The sequence below is a fragment of the Varroa jacobsoni genome, unplaced genomic scaffold, assembly GCF_002532875.2.
Source record: "Varroa jacobsoni isolate VJ856 unplaced genomic scaffold, vjacob_1.0 scaffold_750, whole genome shotgun sequence".
Classification (NCBI taxonomy): Eukaryota; Metazoa; Arthropoda; class Arachnida; order Mesostigmata; family Varroidae; genus Varroa; species Varroa jacobsoni.
In genome coordinates, this window is record NW_019213652.1 from 101,320 (window position 1) to 116,014 (window position 14,695).

Below are 14,695 nucleotides of genomic sequence, written 5' to 3' on the forward strand. Positions count from 1 at the left end.
TAGCGAAAATAAACGCCTTACCGCAACCTAGAGCTCGTGGTATTTTCTGCCACTAATATATTCCAACCGGAGGCCTGGGCAGGCCTCCAACCATCTTATCGCGCATGACGTGTAAACATCGCTGTCATCAAGGCTCTACATACCAGAAAAGACGGTCACAGGGTGTACATTAACAGGACAAAATCCAGAAAGCCTCATTAGCAATTCGTGTAGTTAAATTACTCGTCATATTCAGATGGTCGACAATTGTGAAGTAATAGCCACTTCGCCAGTTACCCTAAAACAGACAACGGTCTGTCGTTATCGTTGAAAAGTCCAATACGCACATGAACCTTCACTAAAGCCAGGGTATTACAGTTATTGGTACCTAAAAGTTGACGTTTCGTTAAAAATCGACTATTGTTATTAGTAACTTACTTAACGTGCTTGGGTGCTATGGTTTAAAAGCTATTCCGCTGTGACATTATAATTGAAAGCGAGTATTATATGACGTTATGCATGTCAAAGCGTGTATCCGATAACAAACCTCGAAGAAGTTTCTTCGAAGAAGATTTTCGGCTCACTTAGTCTAAAATGAACTGCCTGCAGAGGAGATGGGTCGCGTGTGGGGTTACTGCGTCAAGCGGCTAAATGTTGTGACTGGGTCTTAAGTTTCTGTTCTCCCTATGCAAATGAATTACGTTACAGTACATAGACATTTAGCTTCAGAAAACTGACTAATCGATGAAATCAGTGAAATTTGTAAGGAAACAGTGAGCAAGTAGTTGGCAGGAGTTTTGCAATATTGGACTTCAAGGGATTCTTTCCTCCTATGACACGTATGAATGGCACGTCAGAGTTGTGATTGCATTACCTTGTTTAATTCCTATATAATAGATGAATTGAAGAAGCAGGAGGGGTGCAGGGGGAAGGGCATACATGGAGATACATGGAGCAAATTTACACAGTTCCTCAAGAATAATTGTTTTATCGTTTTCAGTTTCACGTTGAAGGTGGTCCATCTTAGACCTGTATATTTCTTAGTTCTATATGAGAAATTCTCGTCAGCTTTGAAGCAGTATGCGATGGCTTCTTGCGTATATATGCACTACGATTTTACAATTCTCTTGGCTTTCTGACGACACTGAATTAAGGTTTCGATTATGAAATGGGAGCATGACGATGTTTTAAAGTAAAGAAATTTATAAACTTATAAATATTTCATAAGGCCGGTGTTGATGCGACCGACCAAGTCGTTACATGAAATCATCATAATTAAATTGTCTTTTCTTACCCAATATCTTTAATGCGTGAGCAGATATTGAAAAGCCACAAACTTTTACCAAGCAGCGCGCTGCGGGTACTGTTTATAATTCTGCTATGTATACTATAGGCAATGCATTTGCTACCGAGTTTTCCCTTTGACTACGACTGGTTGGTTGGCCTTGGGAAAAGAAAACTTCCAATGTAATTATCGGGAGTGGTAGCTGCGTGGCTATCGCCTTTGACGCATTTTATGATTCTCGACTACGCTAAGCAACTACGAAAGTCGCATGAAGCTCATCGATCACTGAATGATGTCTGCGGATATTTTACTAACAACCTTCATGGTGAAAAATCATTTGCTCAAGATCATCGCTTACACATATGGAGAGCAATGCGACCTTTCGGGGAAAACGTCAGCACTATGGATGACTTCTCCTTTTATTCTAATACATCATTGAGTCATCATTGGGGAAGTCTCAAGGCCATTATTTAATTGTTCATAGTGATGACCGATTTGTCTACTGTTCTAAATGGATGATGACCTTAAACATATATCGATGATTCAGCATAACAGTAGCTTCGAATTTCGGAAGAGCATTAGCCCTGTAAATTATTTACGATACACATTCAGGAACGAGCTATTACGTTATGTTATTACGGCTTGAACCGACAGTTCTAGGTACTTTCGATGCGATCGCTAGTTAGGGTCGAGATATCGTTTAAATAAATAGCATTTGTGCGAGTATTAATGTGCTGTTCCTACGATTGCTGGCAGTGGGAAGAGAACTAATCGTCGAAGCCAAGCGAAGTGTTCGATTGGGCTGCAAGGTTGAAGTTGATGATACTGCTTTTAAGCGTGGAGGAAGTCACTACCGGAAGTGCGGCTTCCTAGCTCAGTGGTTGCGGAGGATGTGAAGGTACACGCACGTACGCATGCATATGTACATCAGCGAACGCGATCGCAACAATCGGGGAAAAAATATCGATTCGGCCAAATAAAGTACGCGTCGTAGAGCTACAATGACTGCTCTTAATTATCGATCTCTTTTCTTATGAATCTGTTGTTGGGAATAAGCTGATGAGTTTGTTACAGCAAACTCTTGACGAGTCTCTGCCAGACATCATTGCATTCCTTCAAGAATCATTTCAGAGCGAGGACGGCATTATGTAGTATGCTGGAACATACATATATGGGTAGTGAGCTTATATTCTACGCTTGCTAAATAATCTAAGGAAGCAGAGAGAAATGTTGGCTCGACATCAGGTTAAGGTCATTCGGTTCAATTTTGTGACTGAATCAATGATTGTAGTTGTAGTAGACGAAGACAAGTAAAAAACGTTTTAGATGGATCCAGGAATCTTTATCCTTTGCGCTTCTTTTCGCATTAGCAAGAATTTTTGAAGTAAAGGTAGCCACAATCGTAGCAGAATCAAACGTCCCCATGATGGCGTAATGAGCGGCATACTTACGCGATACGTGGTGGCTTGAACGCGAATTCAAGCGTGGACGCACTTTGTTTCGTGGTGGGAGCCCGCCTTCCGATGGAATTATTAACGGCGATACCGAGCGTGAAGCTCGAAACATTCCGACTCAAAATTGCGGCCCACTAACCTCGAAATGACGAGGTGTTGAGCGCCTGACAAGTACAGACAGAAGCCAAATAAATAGCCTTACGTTCGCTTGATTACAGATTAAATCAAATTCGTTCATCTTCATCAGTTAGCGTTCCACACATTTGAAATGTACATTTGTGGAAACCTCGCATACTGATTTATACGTTTTCCTGTACCATACGTATGACGGCCTCACGAGACTAAAAACGAACGATAAGACGGTCTTTAGAATGGTCGACCTAGGGTTATTTCCTTAGGACCTACCAATAATGGCATGACACGATATGTATGATGTCACTGTTATTCTTCGGTTAGCTACCGAGCCAGGCTACCTAGCGATTGAAGCCGTGCACATTACAGATCACAAGGTTGTCTAAATCTAGTTCTAATACAATATTCATCAGATCAATGAAATAGTGCATAGGTTATGGCCAGAGTCCTGCACTGCATAGCATATCACTACATATCTTTTAAACTGGTCAAATTCTCTCAAGGTCTCGTCCATCATGGGCCCTGTTTGATAGAGTTCAGGATCGACTCCGCGAATTTTGAACCTTATTTTACGTGGCTTTCTTGGAGTGCTGGAGTTGCCGATATATTGTGACGACAACGGAAGTCTTTGGCAAAAAGTAGCGTCCTCTCCAGTAGGTAGAGGAACCTATTACGGGTTGTCTAGTGCAATCCGAAGGCTCTTTTGGGGAACGATGCTTTCGTACAATATATTCTTTACTGTAAAATCATCTTAAATTAAGCTCACCCCGTATGCGGGATTGGTAGGGGCTTAGTATTCAGGACGATGCTGTCAAGGCCCTTCTGTTTCTTCCTGTAGTATGTTGGGAACTTCCGCTGTTATAATAAATCACCAACCCTAGGTAGATGGATCAATAATTACATAACAGCGATCCGCCAAAAAGACACAGCGTGTCGTGGGCCACAACTCTGCCCTGAATTTAATTGCCTCTGTTTTGGTTAGGTTTGACGACAGAATGTGCTTTATTTAGGGCTTGCTGCATATGGAAGTGACTACTTTGTTAAATAAATAAAGCGTCTGCGTGATGGAAAACCCTCGTCATATTTCTATATCCATATAACTTGTTAGGATGGTTCTCGATTAAGTGAAACTGAGCAAAGATTAGGGCTTAAGTGATCATCGTAAGCCATTCCTCTCGACAGGGAGAATGCTGGCAAGTCCAGACTGCATCATTGGTTCTAACCCTCTTTTCGTAAAGTATTTCTGCTATTAAGTTAAACGCCTTCATGGAAACGTTGATGTCGGCAAGGATGCTTAAGATTACATCTCTTGCGGCAAGGTCGAAGGCAATCGTTTCGTAGGTATATGGCCGAAGGCAATTTGAAATTTGCTTATATTGATAAGTCGAACCTCGTATGCTTTTCAGTCGAATGGTCCTTCCTGAACTTTTGTTGCTCCTCAAACGTCGCACTTACATTCTACTACAACAAAGTGGGCTGGTAAAAAGCATCAGGCCCACTTTAAGATGTTCATTCCGAATCCTGTCCGCTACCGCTGCCTTTCTCAGGCGCTTGAATCATCTCCAGGAGAAAACCCCTGGCCTATCCTTTTCTCGTTTGCCTGTTGTCGGTTTGTCCGACCCTGCTCTGAGCAGTGAGACCCCCTAATGTACAGTGCAGCTAGATGAAAACCTTTAGCGAAGTGGTCGATAAGCACTGGCGAGGCGATGAGACTCGTTCAGGCCTGCGGTGGTCAAGTCATTTGGCCATGTGGCCTCATATGAGAATAGCCTCTAGTATTTCTTTCACTGTATGACCTGTCTTCCGACATATGACTTCCGCGCCGCGCCTCACTGCTGGTTGCAGTGTCGCCAGCAGTCTAAAGGCATCCTACGCACAGCAGGGGACGTGGCAGTTATTATCAAACCATGATCGGTACCTTCCGGGCCGGCCTAGACAAAATTAAGGTTGCAGGATGTTGACGAGGTAAAGCCAGTAGACGTGAACATCAATCGAGTTTATTACTGGCAGGTTCGTATGAGTTTCCAAGACCTTCTTGGAACCCAATTTACGCAGTTAATTTATTTCTTTGAACGAAGGGTGGTCCTAAGGCCTTAAGGTATAGTTCAACAGAAATGTATGCCTGGAGCTGTCTTCTTTCACAGAGAGAGTGATGCTTCTTTACGTATGCAATTTTATTCCTATTCGCGTTCGTTGAGCTTTTCTTTACAACGTTAGTATCATGTTGGGGTTGACCAGCTGATGTCCGGCTCGGAATATGCCCATCATGATGCGTATTGAAGTTCCTTACTACGATGATGGTAGCACTGCATGTGGGATCTGCTACGGCAAGCTTTTCTACAAAGGTCAGAATGCGCTTTTTGTCACTGGGCCGCATATAGGTCGCCACAAGCCGTATTGTGGGACCACAAAAGACCCTGACGTTGTTTTGCACATAGCGTGGGATAGGTTTTCTAATTATGATTGTAAAACACTAAGATTCTGCCTCTGGAACAGGTGTAGTTCTTTTCCTTCCCCACAGGGCAGCAGACGGAGTGGATATCTGGGAAGTCAAATGAGCCAATTGCCAGATCTTCATAAACGCAAAGATGTCGACTGTATCCGAGGTTTCCGCTATGAGTAGCGCTCTGTAGAGGTGCCCTCGCAATTCGAGGTTTAAGCGTTTCCCATCTAATCCTGATTTGGAGTTGTTGTTTCTTGGCATCGCCCATCTTCAGCGAATCAAGGGCTAGCTTCAAGAAGCCTTCGATCCTCGGTGGCTGCGGAGATCCCATTTGGTTATATTTGGATTTGGATTATGAAGGGTTTTTGAAAGCATAACGCGACACCAATTTTCTGATGCGGTGCAAACAAAGCTCACAATGTTCTTGGCTGCTGCAGTCAAGCCGGCAAGCTGTACTATCAGGTTTGGTCACTGCAGGTCACCAGCGCTACAGGCAGTCCGTGTAATACACCTGTACGTCTCCTTTCGAAGTTTTCTTGATCCTTAATCCGTAAAAGATTTTATTCGCTTTACTTTATTATACGCGATCTTTTTAGCTATATCACTTTTATAGCTGTATCGACCACCCTCAATGACTTGACGTTGTGTGACTGAGAGAGGCAGCATAGCGAAAGGCGCATTCTGCTCAGCTACCTTTCTGGCAAATATTTTATGAATGAGTTTAGAGTCCGACATCAGAAGGGAAACAGATACAGTGAGCAGCTCGGGTTCTGGGTATAGCCCTTTCAGTTTTGTAGAAAGTGTTTGTTTTTTTCGAACTCTATGCACTCATAATAGCTCGTCTGTAAGAAGACGGCTATCGGATCCCTTCTCAAGTCTTGAGGTGCTTACGCACTTCAGCTATCACACTACGTGCAACCACGAGAATGGATATAAATATCCATTTTCGTAGCTGCGCATATCGTGATGGGTATTTTTCAGGGCAAAGCTCCTGTAGGGCCGATCTGGACGGTTCGACGGCAGCATCGCCCACAACCAACACTGTCTTTTCAACAGAGTTACAACACGCGTGGTTGCCCGCTGTTGGGACATGTACATCCTTTTATCCTCCAAGCGCGTATTTGATGGTCGTATCGGCCTACTCTTGAGGGTTTCCACTTTGCTTTCTCAAGCCTTGTACTTAACAGGACACAGTAGGGTTGCGGTTTACGGCGCGACTTCGCTTCCCAGCTGTGTGCTTTCCATACTTTATATAAATGCTTTATATGACTAGCTCGCTATAAAAAAAACCTTCATAGACTAAAACTATTTCCTCATTGCTCCAACTTGCGAGTCTGTTGTATTCATCACAGTTTTTTACCATGCGCACATAACAGAAAGGATACGCCTGAATGTAGTGCCTCTGATGTGGGAAATTTTTCTGTCCTTTTCGCTGACTTAGAAGTTTGGGGCCTTGAGTTATTGCTCTGTTGTTCATGGCACCTGTTGTAGGAATCGTGTTTTGTAGTCCCATTTCAAAAGGTCATTACACTTACTCTCGTAGAATTTACAAAAAAGAGTCAGAAGTGGTTTACAAGCGATTCTTGGGCTTTATCGTCAGATAGAGGCTGTGTAAACTTAACCCACGGATGGAATTCAAAAAAACGTACGTAAAGCCGCCGTGAATTTTACTCGCACTTTTCACGGCACGCACAGTTCAAAGACTTGCTCTAGCAAAAACCAATCACTTTCAATGCTCATAAATGCACGATGTTGCAATGACTCACTCCAAGACGCCCTGCAAAGCTTCGGTACGAAGCTATCTCACACACGTCCGTTCGGTTCGAACATTCTAACTGGATCTCGGGTTCAACGAAAAATGAAGCCTAACAAAGGTCTTCTGTTCCTTTCTGTCTGTGTTATTCTATAGAATAACACAGACAGAACTCGGCTGTATCTATCTAAATGTATTGGTCTTAAATTCCGTAATCGAAGTGAAGCTAACCGATACTAACGTTCATCGTAAGCGCTGCACTTGGCCATGGCTAACGCCCTTTTAAAACAAAGTACTTCTAGACCTCTGCGAGCCGTATCTCTGCTTTGTCACAGAATGGCAGTATATTCCGTGACCTTAGGTTCCAATTTATTTTTTGGGGTTTACCTATGGAACGTAATTCGGTATAATATCACCCGCCACACAGAGGCTTGCCAACTAATACGACGGCTCGCGCTGCTTGCAGGCGTATCATCTGGTAGTTACCTACGCTCGTGCCGAAGTTTACACGAATTGGTCGGCTACAGCACGCGCTCCTTTCCCCAAATTAGATTCACTTGTATCAATTTGGCTCATGCCACGAGCTATCATCGTTACCGATGTTTATCGATCAACCGTCTCATAGCTTCGCCATAAGTCGTTATTTCGCACTACGCATAAAGGCTAAAGGGACTGAGAACGGAAAAAATAAAATCATACGAAAAGGACTATTAGCAGTAAGCTTATCCCGTAGCCCATCTTGTACTAAAAATCCTTTGATATAGCAGAGTTTACAGGTATTACAGTCATTAAAAACGTTCAGATCGTATATTACTTACTTCAACTTAATGTTTATATATTAGTCTATCAGGTTTATATTTCAAAATAAAGCAAATCGGTTATATGTAATCCTGAAACGGTTGCAACTTTTGACACGGCAATAGGTTATTGCTGTTCGTGGTAATTCCAATCATTGGAATAATGAAGTACGAGCCCGGTGAAGAAAACGTAGGGATTTTTAATGTAGCCTTTTCAGCTATTAATTACATACAACTAGCCGATTTTTTCATTTGAGTTGTCTTCAGATCATAAATCACCATTAAAATTAAGATGTGACACTTACTCCGAGAATCGGAGCCAGTCACTGCTGTTCGCTATATATCTGGTTCACTATTATCTTTTTTTTATCCCCGCTCGAAATACGCGGAAGTACATATACGTACGTATATAAATATCATTAGGCCATAAAATCTGTGACTGTGATAAGGTCGAAAAAATTAACACTCAATCCTCATAATTTATCTCGAACTTTATACATTCGAAAAGACCACAGACTTCGAAGGACAATGTGTGAATTTTGGGTACATTGCGGTCCATTCTGTCGTCTAAATGAAAGGGTTCAAAATGCAAACATTCTTACAGTATGGAACAATAATCACGCGTCATTTTACAGGCGATAAAACCTCTCAACACCGAAACCCATAAAAATCATTTTCGAATTAGTATTTGCTCAGATAGCTGAAGCAAAAGTAGGACAAAGACTCGGCCTTAGCTACCTACTACTCGGTATTATTGACATATTTAGAAGATTCGTGAAGCCATGATCTTAATTTGCTTTGTGCTAGTGTCACATTTCGGAGGATTTGTCAGCTGTACCAAAAGGAATGTGCAAGACATTTCAATTTTTGACGCAAATACGAGAAAATTTTTCCGGAGAGATGACGGACTCGAAAGGACCGCAGGATCTTCTCTGTACAATTCAATTGACTCAATCAAATCAATTGAATTTGGCAGAGTAAAACTCAGATTTCTTGTGCAGACTGTTCACAATAAAAGGATTGTGATCGTTTGGACGGATAAAGCGATTATTCAGCAAGGCTATGTATTTTGCACAGAGCTGCGAAATGATGATTTTTTGGCTTTTTCTTTTCATATGAAAACACGGGCGAAAGGAAGCCGTACGCCATATTCCAAGGATATTGTTAGTTATTGTGTTGCATTTAAGGTCACTGCTAGTAGGTAATACATCATCTTAGAATAAAAACGGTCCAAAGAGTAAAATTGTAATGGCTGTAGTAAGATTCTTCGTTTGAAATACACAGTAATATTGCCATTATTATTGTTATTATTGTGAGTATTACTATTTCATTAAAGGTAACTGTTTTGTCCACTGTAACTGTTATTATATATGGAAGTTGGGAATCTTTTGTCGTTGCTTGCTTCGCCTGTCGTATACACATTCATCAACATAGCTTGGTAATATTTTGTCCTAGGAATGTCTTTTTTTTTATTTATAGAGATCTCATAGCTTACCGTCCTTTAAGTTATTGCTCGTCCTTGTTTTATTTCACTTCAAGGGGTCGTCTTAATTGAAATTAGGTTTTTACCAACAGCTATATTCGCCTTTGTATGTTGGTAAGCCTACATATTACAACTTGACGAGGATGGTGGTGGTGATGGTACACACTTATGGAAGTGGTTCGTTTATAAGGTCGTTCATGTTTAAACGACTCTAGATAACAACATCTATATACCATTCATATCTGTCTACACATTCTAATCAGCCGTCAAATATTCTTAGATGACCCTCATTTTTTCTTGTTCTATAGCTATAACCGGTACTTTGGCCTGCTAAGGCTATGTAGGCCTCCCCAAACTCACTCACTCATTCCAGTTTTTTCATGACCCTTCACAGCCAGCCGAAGAAAGGCTAGCTGGGCTAAGGGAAAAACGAGAACTGGTTGTTTTTCAGCTTTACTCTACCTACAAACGGAATCTATCTGGACACTGAAAATAAAAGAAGAAAAGACGTAAACTTCATAGTCTATATTTTTATATAGCAAAAAAAAAGTACGTGTTATTGATGTAACTGCCATCTACGTAATTCTTCGATTAGATTGCAAAGGCACGTATTGCTATATATCGATATCATAGGCCCCTCTCTCTGGTGATATTTTTTTATTTGGTATGATGTCAAAAGGAAAACTAAAAGAAAAAGACAAAAACACTATTTTTCTAAAAAGAACGCAAGCAATCGAAACCACGTGCTTGCTGTAACTGCATCCAGAGTAGTATTAATAGACATAATTATTTTCTGCCGGCTAATGATACTTACCAATGGGGCCACGCGTTTATTTTGGATGAATTTGTAAAATACCCAGAGTTCAGGTCGAGCATGGGACTAGCTCAAATAGCTTTAAGAAGGGAATATTACTATATGGCGAAAATCATACAAACCTACAGCGTAAGGAACAGGCTCAATTTTCCTGATGTCGTTTTTGGCAAAATTTTCCGGTCATGTAATCAAATCATAAAATTTGGTGGTATCATGCATCAAAGAGGGTGTACTGAGTCGAAACCGTTTTTCAATAATAACTAAATAAATATCGAAGTGGAATATTGACACAAGCTAACACGATGATCTTACTTGCGCTAAAATAACTAGGGACTCAACTTCGAATTTCTTAAAAGCGTGCTTCATTGTTATTGTACGTGAAGTAACTGTTTATTAGCCATGACCACCATTAATTCATCTATCTTTTTAAGTGTCAAGGCAAGGGGCATACATTCGAGGTTAGGAATAAATGTGTCACATAATGAAATAAAATGTAGCCTGAGAACAAAGTAGCACATCGACATAAAGAAGGCCCATATGTTGTGAAACGATATTTCTAAATCAACTTTTTTTTCCAATAAATTACTATCATTGTTATTTACATTATTATTACTTAAGAACCAAATGAAGACTCGTTCATTACGTAGTACGTTTTTTGATACCTAGTATCCGAGTGCACATGTTCTGCTTTATTAGGATCTCGGACTATGCCCGACAGGTTTCGGTATTTTTTGATGCGGCGGTCTTGGTGCCACTGATCACGTAAAATGTTTTGCCAGTAGTCCTACGATAAACAAACCACTTGCGTGCTCAATCTATGCGGGAAAGCTCCCCGACGGATCTCTGATAATCTTACATCAAACGTAGGATTTGGCATTACTTAAATCAAGCTGTCCGCTTGCGTAAGTGAATTGCAAGAAAAAGTTCGCCATCCTTTCTGTTCAGTGTCAAAATCGAACGTCCTTTTATTTGGATGCAAATACCCACGTTGGTTCTTCGGTTAGCGCACCCTTGCATGGAGAGACCTTCCCGATCATTACGGGACCTTAGGCAACATTCTGCCCGAGTGCGCTCGTATCCGCTAACGTATAAATAACCGGCACGATCATGTGCTCATAATTCTCATAATCAAAACAGCTGCTGTCGGCACCAACCTTCCGCTAGCAGTGCAGCAGGAGAATGCAAATATTTGGATTGAAATTAGCATTTAATTTTAGAGCGTCCAACTTACATATGATTGTAAGACTTGAGACAACACTTACTGGTGTGGCGCTTCCCACGTAACGTAATATTTGCCTCGTTGTCAGTAAAGGGGTTTAGCCATTGTATTAGATCCGAACCTTTGAGTGGTCGGTACTATTGGAAATTCGTTACTTATATAGCTGCTATCGGATAAAATACTATTTAAATTCGTTGAGGATGTTAATGACACAAGTGCTTGGGGAGCTTAGAACACACCCACTGACTACCCCGAACTGGCCATCGGCAACCAATCGACAATTAAAATGTACGTACCTTGATCTTCGCTGCTGTGCTAATTTGAATGCTCTGAACTTTACTCGTACGTACTGTTTACTTAATAACATCGAATTAATATTTATGGAGCTTGGCTTGACAGCAGCGATTCTGGGTTATCCTCTAATGATGATGTCTTTCAAAACGATTGTCCTTCACGAAGCTTGTGTTTTAGCCAAACAAGAACTGAGCATTCTAAAAGCCTGTGTGATGCTATGCGCAACACAGTTAGATAATCATAATCGGCGATTTCAATTTGTTCGAATCGACTAGAATATTGCGCCCTCTTCTGGCTCTACCATTAAAAAGCAGTATTTTTTTCCCGTTGTTTCCGGGCCATTAGCTACAAACGCTACACATATACCGGAGCCATATCTAAATCTTTTATTAATGTTAAGCCCGGACCTCAATGGCAACTAGGCATCTGGTAACTGGCCGGCTAATACGAATAATTAAGCCATTTTGTTCGAAGTACTGCTGAAAGATTCTGACTATCCGTTTTCAGCGAACAAGTTCTATTTCAGGAAAATTCGATGTGAGTCAACCATAGTGTATTTAGGCCAAACTAACTGAAAGGTCTTCTTTGATATCCGTGGGAATTTAAATGAGATGTGCCAGCAGTTTGTTGAGTGCTGCCCCTAGTTACGCGCAGATGACTCTGATTCATCCAATCAAAGTATCTGAAGTTACGTCGCTTGCTCGAACTATCTTATCGACTCTGTTTCATGTCATTTCACTGCTCTGTCCCGCGAAATCGACAAGGCGTCGTTGTAGATGTAGGATTCTGGGGGAATAGAAGCTTGATTTCATTAACCCTTGTCCAATACGCCAATCCTCGACTAAAGGGACGCAAGTTGCTCTTGTTCCTGTCACTGTCGGCTTCTACCACACATTCCTCTATTTATAGTTGGCCATTTCTACGTTCATTATACCTTCTACCGATTGTTTCGGTATCGTCAGTTAACATAAGTTATTCTTCCATACGCAAGCAGTTACAGTTTCTGGATTCACAAATTGATATTTCCAAGCTTTATCTATTAGGTGACTATTTCGACTTGAGATAAGGCCGAATTTGGCACTCAAGCATATTTTATCCATATTTTACGAAAACTTTTCTCCTTTCTTGCTGAAATCCTAAGTCTCATTTTGCTAGATTTTACCATGATGACGTTGCCCCAGATCTCTTTCGTTCAAGCATCGTCACATCTGTGTTCAAACAAGATAGTAAAACAAATAAGAGAAGCGCCGCCCTAAATCCTAGAGCTGAATCGCCAACTGCGTTTCTGAAAAAAAAAACATCATATGCCTAATTTTTGTGTAAAGATGAATCTTTTTTATTTTGTCCAACATGGTTTCGTTATCCATCGCTTTACTTATGCTCAGCCGTCAAGTGGCCTAGATTTGGGCCATGCCAGTAAACAGTTTTACACAATAGCACTACGTTGATTTCAACCGCATGTCTGTCTTTATTACAATGGATTACCAAATTACACTTAAGGAGCTAACTGACCTGGGTATCTGCCCATCCCGTTTTACGACAGCCTTCAGCCTACTTAGTCGCAAATTGGTTTCAACTAAAGGTTGGCAATGCTTTGAGTCTTTCGTCACCTGCTTCTTCTAGCATCTTTTAAAGTTATTGGCCTCTTGTTATATGCGTGAAAAAAATCAATATATCTCGTCTGAGGTCATTGATTAACATATATCATAATAAATCAAATCGTGCTGTGCACGATGTAAATACAATTATCAGATGTTTTATAATAAGAGGAAATATCTAAAGCTTAGATAGTGCCCTGGTGTGAATCTGTGTCTCAGAATGCTCAAGCCTATATTTGGAGATGTACAAAAACAGTTTTTAAAACAATGACGCTGAAGATATTTTTTAAAGCTGTTCTGTTTCCTATAATATTGTTATTTAAATTCTCTCCCGACTGTCGAAAGTGGTCCCAAGAAAAAGTCATCTTGAGCTCTGGAGCAGCAAGCGCATAATAATCGCTAAAGTCAATGCGGACAACGACATCGTCAACGTTGCTTACCCGTGGGGGATGTGTTGGTTGTTTCATATACGTGCTACGCCTTCCTTTTTCCTAGCTGTACATAATATGTGCCACACAAAGCTTGCTTTATGTAACACAAGCCTCCATTATGGTAAATCCGAGTGTTGTAAACTCAGTTCATTTATTCTATTTTTGCTTTCTTCATTCGACGTTTTATTAAAGCCCAATATTTAGTAGCAATCCCTCACTCACAGCAGGGTGGTGGAAGGAGTGACTACGTCGCTAAGAGGGAATTTCCATGCTTATTCGTGTCATTAGATCATTAAATAGACGAGCTATGGTACCACTTAATGTAATTAGAAAAAGCGAATGTCAAGAGTTGCGAACACCTTTGAAGAAACTACCTCAAGTTCGGTTCAGGTTGGAATCGGGACTGAAGCTGACAAGGGCGCAACGAATCTGCTTTTGCTTATTTAAACAATGAGAGGCATGCACCGAGTCGAAAAATGAATCAGAAAAAGGCTTTAAGAAACGAAAGCCTCAGTTTGCGCGCGCTGGAAACTAGCATTGCACCTTTCTTGGGCCATCGCACCCTAACCTGCTAGTATAGTCCACCGATGCTTATATAGTGCTCGACTGACAAAAGACCGGCCAGCTGAACTAAAACAGAGATTTTATCGTGAATGTTGCAACCGCCGCTCTGTCATTTTCTCATCATACAGGAACCGGGTGATTGAGAGAAAACATTTTGTTCAACAAGAAGCTCCGAGACACACAGAACAAGAAAGCGAAACTCGTCCAGAAGTTGTTGACTACAATTGGACTACTCTGGGGTGATCGGTCGAGGTGCGTCCGTCTCTGAGGCCAAAGTAATTAGTGGTGCATGCTCGAGTTAGCCTTGTTTGGCCCGTTCCATTCGTATAATTATAAAAGCGTACCCAGAGATACCCACCCAGAGATAGCGTTACCCATACAGGACGATGAAGTGGAGGCAACTTCTGCGCTGCCTCATTTAGCCATCTTCTCGCTCTTACACTTGGCCT

At 41.3% G+C, this 14,695-nt stretch overlaps 1 protein-coding gene across 4 annotated transcripts in view; it reads left to right on the plus strand.

The window, feature by feature from the left end:
• Positions 1–14,695, plus strand: part of Ktl (BTB/POZ domain-containing protein Ktl) — a 103,271-nt gene that overhangs the window by 23,767 nt on the left and 64,809 nt on the right. The gene's annotated exons all lie outside the window — the stretch shown is intronic.